Source organism: Vombatus ursinus, unplaced genomic scaffold (genome assembly GCF_900497805.2).
Source record: "Vombatus ursinus unplaced genomic scaffold, bare-nosed wombat genome assembly UNPS02011369.1, whole genome shotgun sequence".
Taxonomy (NCBI): Eukaryota; Metazoa; Chordata; class Mammalia; order Diprotodontia; family Vombatidae; genus Vombatus; species Vombatus ursinus.
This window is the reverse complement of record NW_020951147.1, coordinates 971613-978985: the sequence shown is the minus strand read 5'-3', so window position 1 is coordinate 978985 and position 7373 is coordinate 971613. Positions and strand designations below refer to the sequence as shown.

At 45.6% G+C, this 7373-nt stretch overlaps 1 protein-coding gene across 4 annotated transcripts in view; it reads right to left on the bottom strand.

Annotated features, from left to right (window-relative positions):
- SHANK2 (SH3 and multiple ankyrin repeat domains 2) overlaps nt 1–7373 on the bottom strand; it is a 712956-nt gene that overhangs the window by 44888 nt on the left and 660695 nt on the right. The window lies entirely within an intron of this gene.

The window sequence follows — 7373 nt, the reverse complement described above, 5'->3', positions numbered from 1 at the left end:
ATCTCAATAGCATAAGGTCAATAGCAGAGCACGCAAAGAAAGAAACAAGGGGCCGTGGTTTCAGAAATCCCGCCCTTCCCATTTTTGCATCATGAGGTTCAGGGGCTGTATATGTGTGGGCTGACAGGGGGTGGGGTTTGCCTTGGCGACAACCACTAGCCTTTGGCATGCCCAGAATGGGTAATTGTCTCACTTATGTAATTGCAATATGTTTTGTTTGTATATTTGTGCACAGGAAGGTTCTAAGATGTCCTTTGTGTCTTGGGCATTTTCTGTGGCACGTGGAATAAAGGACAGCCATCCCCAAAACCCATGTTGTATGTTGGGTGCCTTTGTGGGAGGGTCCTCTATCAAGCCCATTTCGGGGAACTGAGCCATGGAGAAACCTGGACAGGGACGTGAGCCAGAGAACCTCTGAGATCAGGTCCTCAGAATCAAACCTGGTCCATGTGAACCCAGAGTTTGTGGAGAGCCCAGGCTAAAGGAGTCACTTGTGCTAGATGGGGAGAAGTGGGGGACAAACTGTCACTGTGAACAGCAGAGATCAGGGGCTGCAGTCCTGGTCCCCAGCATGCACCCCCGGTAAGCTTTTGACCATGTGGAGACAGAATCTTGAGCCTGAAGCATGAAGCATCACTGGCATTATTGCATCTGAAACTTAGGAAAGAATCAGGGAAGGAAAACAACCACGTGAGAGAAGAGCCACAGACAAGAGAAGAGCAGAGGAGAGAAGGACAGGAGGGACGATGGAACCACTCTCAGAGCTGTAATCCATCACACGGGCAAGACAAGCTAGAAACACAAACGAGGCTCAGGGGATACCGGATGAGCACCGAAGCAGGACCACACGGCCACAGTGACAAGGGGCCACTTTGTGCTACAGAGTGATGGGAGACAGCGTCACTAATGACAACACACAGCTTGAACTTCCCCTTACCCTTCTTCTTCCGAACTGAAGCTTGGAAACAGAAAGGGAGTGGACGGTAAATCACTCTGGAAGGCAAAGCCCTTTTACACATGCTCATCCCTGGGCTGCCCTCTGAGAGCGAGCCTTCCTGGAATTCAGTGGCCCACCGCTACTTGGTGAGGCGACATGAAACTTCTGAAAGACTCCATTCTCCAAATGACACAATGGCCAATTAAGGATTTGGAGCTCATAAGGACCTTAGTGATTACCAGGTCCATTCATTCAAATATTTGTTCATTCATGGATTTCGTCTTTGCGTATCAGCTGAGCCTCAACGGAGTGCAGATTTGTTTTGAGTCAGACGACTGATCCCTACAAGCAAAGGACCATTGAAAGGTCTTCATCTAACCCTGCTGCTCCCCAGATCCTTCACAGAGGCCAAGTACAATTTAATAATTCCAAATAGTCATCCAAATACCACTGTTGCCAGGCCCAAGCAGGGCTGTGATTTAAAACACCATGGCAACTTTCTTAGGCATTAAATGATAAGATTTAGATTCAGGATGGACCTGGAAGTCATTCAGGCTGACTCCATCTTTTTTTTTCTGACTCCATCTTTTTACAGATGAAATGCAAAAATGGAAAAAAGAGATGAAAATACTGAAGCTGTTCCTTGAGAAGTCTCTGTTCTCCCCCTCTCTTCATCTCACATCCCTCCAACGTCTTCTGCCACTACGTCCTCCTTCGCCCCGTCTCACGTGAAGAGGCAGCCCTTCTCCTCATCAAGGCAAATGCTTCTACATGCTCAAGTCATCCAATCCACCCTGGTTTCTCAAGCACATCACCCCCTCTGTCATCCCCACTCTCACTTATTTTCAACTCTCCTTGTTTACTGGCTACATCTCTCCTGCCTACAAACACGTCTCTATCTTCTACCTTCAAAAACATCCTCACTTGACCCATCCAGATAGCCCTGCCAGCTATCCTCCTGTCTCCCTCCTTCCTTTTGGGACTAAATTTCCTGAAAAGGCCGAGTCTACAACCAAGGCCTGCATTCCCTTTCCTCTCATTCTCTTTACTTTCTCAAGTCTGGCTTTTGACTTCATTGTTCACCTGATACTACTCTCTCCAAAATTACCAATGTTCTTACCATTACCAAATATAATTTTCTCAATTCTCATCTTTTTTGACCTTTCTACAACCTGATACTCTCTGCTGCTCCTTCCTAGGTCTTCCTCCTATCTGTCTGACTGCTCCTTCTCAGTCTTCTTTATGGGATGTTAATCTAGGTCACATCCACTAGCCCTGGATGACCCTCTATACCATGGGTCAGCAACCAACAGCCTGTGGGGCAAGTCCAACCGTCACCTTTTTTAGGGACCACGAGCAAAGATTGGTTTTTATATTTTAAAACACGTATGTAAATATATATATTTTTTAAAAGGGGGAAAACATTCTCAGCTCACCAGCCACACAAAAGCCAGGCACAGCCAGATTGGATCGAGGGTTTTAGTTTACTGATCCCTGCTCTATAGTCCTCTCCTTTTATACTACTTAGCTTGGCAACCTCGTCAGCTCCCTTGGATTCAAGGACCGATGACCATCTCTTTGTAGACGATCCTCCAAGCTACATATCCAGCCCTAACCTCTTTCCTGACCTCCAGTGTTGCACTGACCAACTCCCTGTCGGGCATCTCAAACTGGATGATCCAGAGACATTTTAAACTCAACCTATCTAAAACTGACTCACCATCTGCCCTTCCAAACTCCTTGCTCTTCCTTACTTCTCCTCTACCATTGTGGGCATCACCACCTCCCAGTCACTCAGGTTGAAACGTTCCATGTCATCCTTGATGCCCCATCCTCTCTCACTCCTCGTCCCCCTGCACGGCTTCCTCTTCGATGCCTCACCTTCTCTCACTCCCCTCCCCACCACATATCCAATCTGTTGCCCAGACCTGTCAATCTGACCTTTCTAACATCTCTCATAGACTCCTTTCCCCATCTCCTCCTTCTCTCTGAGATTAGCTCCAATTTATCTTGTTTGGACATCATTTTCCATGGGGTGTCTCCTGGAAAGAAGAGACTTTCTTTTACCTTTGTTTGTATCTTCAACATTTAGCAGAGTGCCTGACACACAGTAGGGAATTTGACTTGCTTTGGCCAGGGTCACACAGGCAAAACACAGTAAAGCTGAGATTGGAAACAAGGTCTTCTTCCTGCAAATCCAGTGTTCTTTCTACTAGGTACTAACACAGATTCCTATTCCCTAAAGACAGGAATGTCACCACCAGAAGGAACTCAGCACTGTTTTGGATAATAATGTCCTAAGCAAAAACCAGACACCCTCAGGGGCACCTCTATCATGACTGTCAATGGAAAGTAAAGGATTCAAAGAAGAAAGTCAGATCCAAAAGATCTCAGCTGACTGAGAAGGATTTAGAAGGCGGGATCTGATTTATTTATTTATTTTTGGCTAGGCAATGGGGTAGAAGGTGGGACTTGAGAATGCATTTCTGGACCTTAGTTTAAAATATAGGAATGATGGGCTTTGTGGTCAGGGATCCAGTGATGGAATGCATCCTACAAGAGCCAGTGATAAGTGCATGCGTGTGTGTATGTGTGTGTGTGTGTGTGTGTGTGATATACCTTTAATAGCTTAAAACTACATTAAGACTTTTGGGACATGATGTATATGTGTATATACATAAATATACACACATACATATCATTTACACATATGTGTATATACCTCCTTTGAGTTCTGTGACTCTGATCAAAAAATCTTGAAAAGGGAGGAAGAGAAAAAGCTGCCCATACAGATCCCAAAGCCTGGTATCATAGAGAATGCAGCTATGGCATAGAATGAAGGCTAGCAGAAAAGAGAACCAATAATTCATGGGAGAGAGAGTATTCCAAAAGATAGTCAGCAACAAAGTGCCCATCTTTATGCAGATGCCTTAATTTGATCTCATAGGCAGCACTGAAGTTTGGGCTGAGACCCAGCAGAATAGATAATAGGGGTAGCAGAGTGGTACCATATGTGAAGTAGACATGCACATGTGGGGAAAGGGGGGAACCTGAAGGGGAAAACATGGTGGAGATCCACTGAGCCAGGCCCAGAGGAGGGAGATGCAAACACTTCTCTGCAGTGGTGGTAGACGGCAGACCTCTAGGATGCAAGGAGAAATCAGATGGGGCATTCAGAAAATAAATAACAGAGAGCGTGGGAGGAAGATAGTGCATTGATGGGGGTGGAGAGGATGCCCCCGCTGTTTGCCCCCTGCTCTAATTCTCTCTCTCCACCAAAGGCAGGGGAGGTAATCGGTTCGTAACTTGCTTTAATGAGCATGTTGACCTTCAAAAGGTAGAGGAAGTGACACGGGACATTTCTGCTCTGGGCATGACGCTCACCAAGGACAAGCTGTATCTACAGCTTGTTTGTGCATCATTTCCCCCAGTAGACTGAGAGCTCCTCGAGGGCAGGGACTGTCTTTTGCCCCTTTTTGTATTCCCAATGCTAGCACAGTTACTGTAATGTAGTAGGTGCTTAATAAATCCTCATTGACTGACTTACTGACTAAAGAAAACAGTGGGGCAAGTGAGCACTCCCCCAGAGTTCATGGTCATCAGGGAGAGGAGGAAAGCTGAGAAGAGTCAGATATGATCCTTAGATTTGGGAAGAATGGGTCCAAGGATTTCAGAGAAAGAAGAGCAAGGGGACAATGGCTTCATCTGTTACAGGGGGTGGTAGACTGAGAAGCCTTCAAGAATGAAATTCATAAAACATAAGCAGAAATTATTCCATTGGGAAGCAAAAAAGGGGGCTGCCAACAGAGACAAATGTGGCCACACAGGGAACTCCTGGATGAGCCGAGGGTTTAAAGAGACACACGGAGAAGATGGAAACAAGGGGAAGGAACAGATGCGGAATCCAAAGTAGCAGCACAGCATTGTAAACAGAGTGCCAGAAACAGGAAATGAGCATAAGCCAAAGCTGGAGACGAAGGTTAAAGACATATAGAGCTGTGGTACACTGGATAGAGGATCAAGCCTAGAGTCAGGAAGACCTGAGTTCAAATCCAGCCCCAGACACTTACTAGCTGTGTGGCCCTGGGCAAGTCACCTCATTTCTGTTTGCCTCAGTTTCCTTATCTGTAAAATGGGAATAATAATAGTACCTACCTTCCAGGATGGTTGTGAGGATACAATGAGATAATATTTGTAATGGGCTTAACCCAGTACTGGCACATAGTAAGTGCTTTATAAATGTTAGCTCGGGCAAGATAGGACGACGATAAACAGTGGTGACATGGATGAACTACTCATCTTTCATCTTTCTTTTCTTTTCTTGGCCAAGGAGAATGAAAATTAGATGGACAGGGTGATTACGGTTACCCAAGATGGCTGATAATATAGCGAGTGTCTAGCTGGTCTTTATGAGTATAAGTCATACTAGATAACCCAAGTCTTGAAAGATTTAGTAGACGTGATGGTGAAAGCCCAGTGAGGGATGGAGAGGTCTTGCCGAAGGGGGCAGGGTGCCACAGATTTGGAGAAGGGCAAATACTGTCCCAACTTAAAAAAAATTACAGAAGTGGGTAAAGTCTTCAAATCTGACACCAGTGAACTCAACTTCTATTCACTTCCATTCCTGGCAAAATTGTAGCACAAGTCATTAGAAGAATAGACTATGTCATGGTTTGGGAATGTTTAGGAATTAGTGATGATGCAAAGTGATTGGGAAAGGCGTGCTTGATGTGTAGAATGGGGGAATGCTGTAGGCATATGACGCTGAGGTTTCTGGGAAGTGTTGATCACGCTGGCCTTGCGGACAAGATGGCGGGGGGATGATAGCTCAGTTTTGGTGGGTTCAGAACTTGCTGAATGGCTAGACCCAAGAGGAGCCATTAATGGTTTAATATCAACTTAGAAGGAGGTCTCTAGTGGAATGTCCAACAGCTCTCTCTTTTTTTTTGGTGGGGGGCTATCATTCTGTGTGTTGTCTATTGATGACAAGGATGTCCTTGTCCAGTCTGCAGACAACACAAGACTGCAAGATATACCTAACATTCAGTGACAAAGCCAGGATCCCAAAAGATCACAACAGGCTAAAATGCCAGGCCAAATTAAGTAGGGTTAGTTAACAGGGATAAGCGTAAAGTTTTACTCTTGGGTTGAAGAAAAAAAGCAACTGCCCAGAACCAACCTGCAGCACGGGGTTCATTTCTAGGGGTTGCATAGACAAGTTGGAGCATGTGTAGCAGCAGGAAAACAGGATACTTAGAGGCCTGTGACCTAGGAGTGTGGTGAATGGCTCAGGGACAAAAGTAAAGGGACCCTGAGGACCTGTGGCTCTTGTCTAAGGTTTTCTAGGAAATAGAACTGCTTTCTAAAATCAAACGGGGGGAGGGGTTTAGAGTGATGGTCTTATTTCTGGTTCAGAGGGTGATAAAAATGGCTTTAGTTCAAGGCCAGGATGGAGAAAAACACAACAAGCCAACTCCAAAGCCACAAAACTATGGCTGGAGAGGTGCCATGACACGCGTTCGCGGTCTCAAGTCTGGGGTTGGTACTCTCTGGGAGGGACTGATCTTCCTGTTCCCATCAGCCCTTGCTTCTGGTGCCAGGAATGCTAGTCTCTTCTTTGGGTTTCTACTTATGGTGATTTGGACTTCAAGCTTCAGACCAGGCCAACCTTGCCAGGCCACCACAATTTTCTTTATGATTAAGGCTGCCATCTTCCCCATGCTTTCTTCTGTGGGGTGGAGCACGAAACCCAACCTTGAGAGTCCAAGATGGTAGGTGGGGCAGGGATGGCAAACATGTTTAAAACTAGGTAAAAGGGCTACCCTAGCCCTGTCTGCCTGAGTAGCTCCCATCCATACTTCCCCATCCACTGAACAAGTGCAGAGGCCAGGAGGGACATGTGTCCCACGTGACAGCGGTGGCTGCTTCCTAGATGGCCATCAGCAAAAGATAAACTTCATTATTTAAGAGGCCCAGGCTCATCAGAGGCAGAGTTCTTTCAATGCCATCCCTCACAAGGATATTAGAGAGAGTAGTGGCTTTAATGATAATTTCATTACTCAAAATGAGTATATTTCCAATAGTGGAATGATTGGGAATTACATGCATATACATATAGACACACAAAGCTCTCTCTCTCTCTCATTCCCTGCTTGTCTGTCTGTCTGTCTCTTCCCCCACATATTTTCTCCTTGCCGGAATAACTGCTCAGTGGTATCCAATGTAAGCCAATTAGAACAAAAGGACCTTTAAATTGCCCACCTGGCCACTTACCTTTGTCCACTAGTGAGAGGCCCAAAAATTCAAAACAAAACAATATTAGATAAAATCAAAGGACAAAAGGGCAAAACTCATCTAAAAAATTCATTGTAAAACTTCACCAACCACAAACACACACACACACACACACACACACACACACACACACACACACACA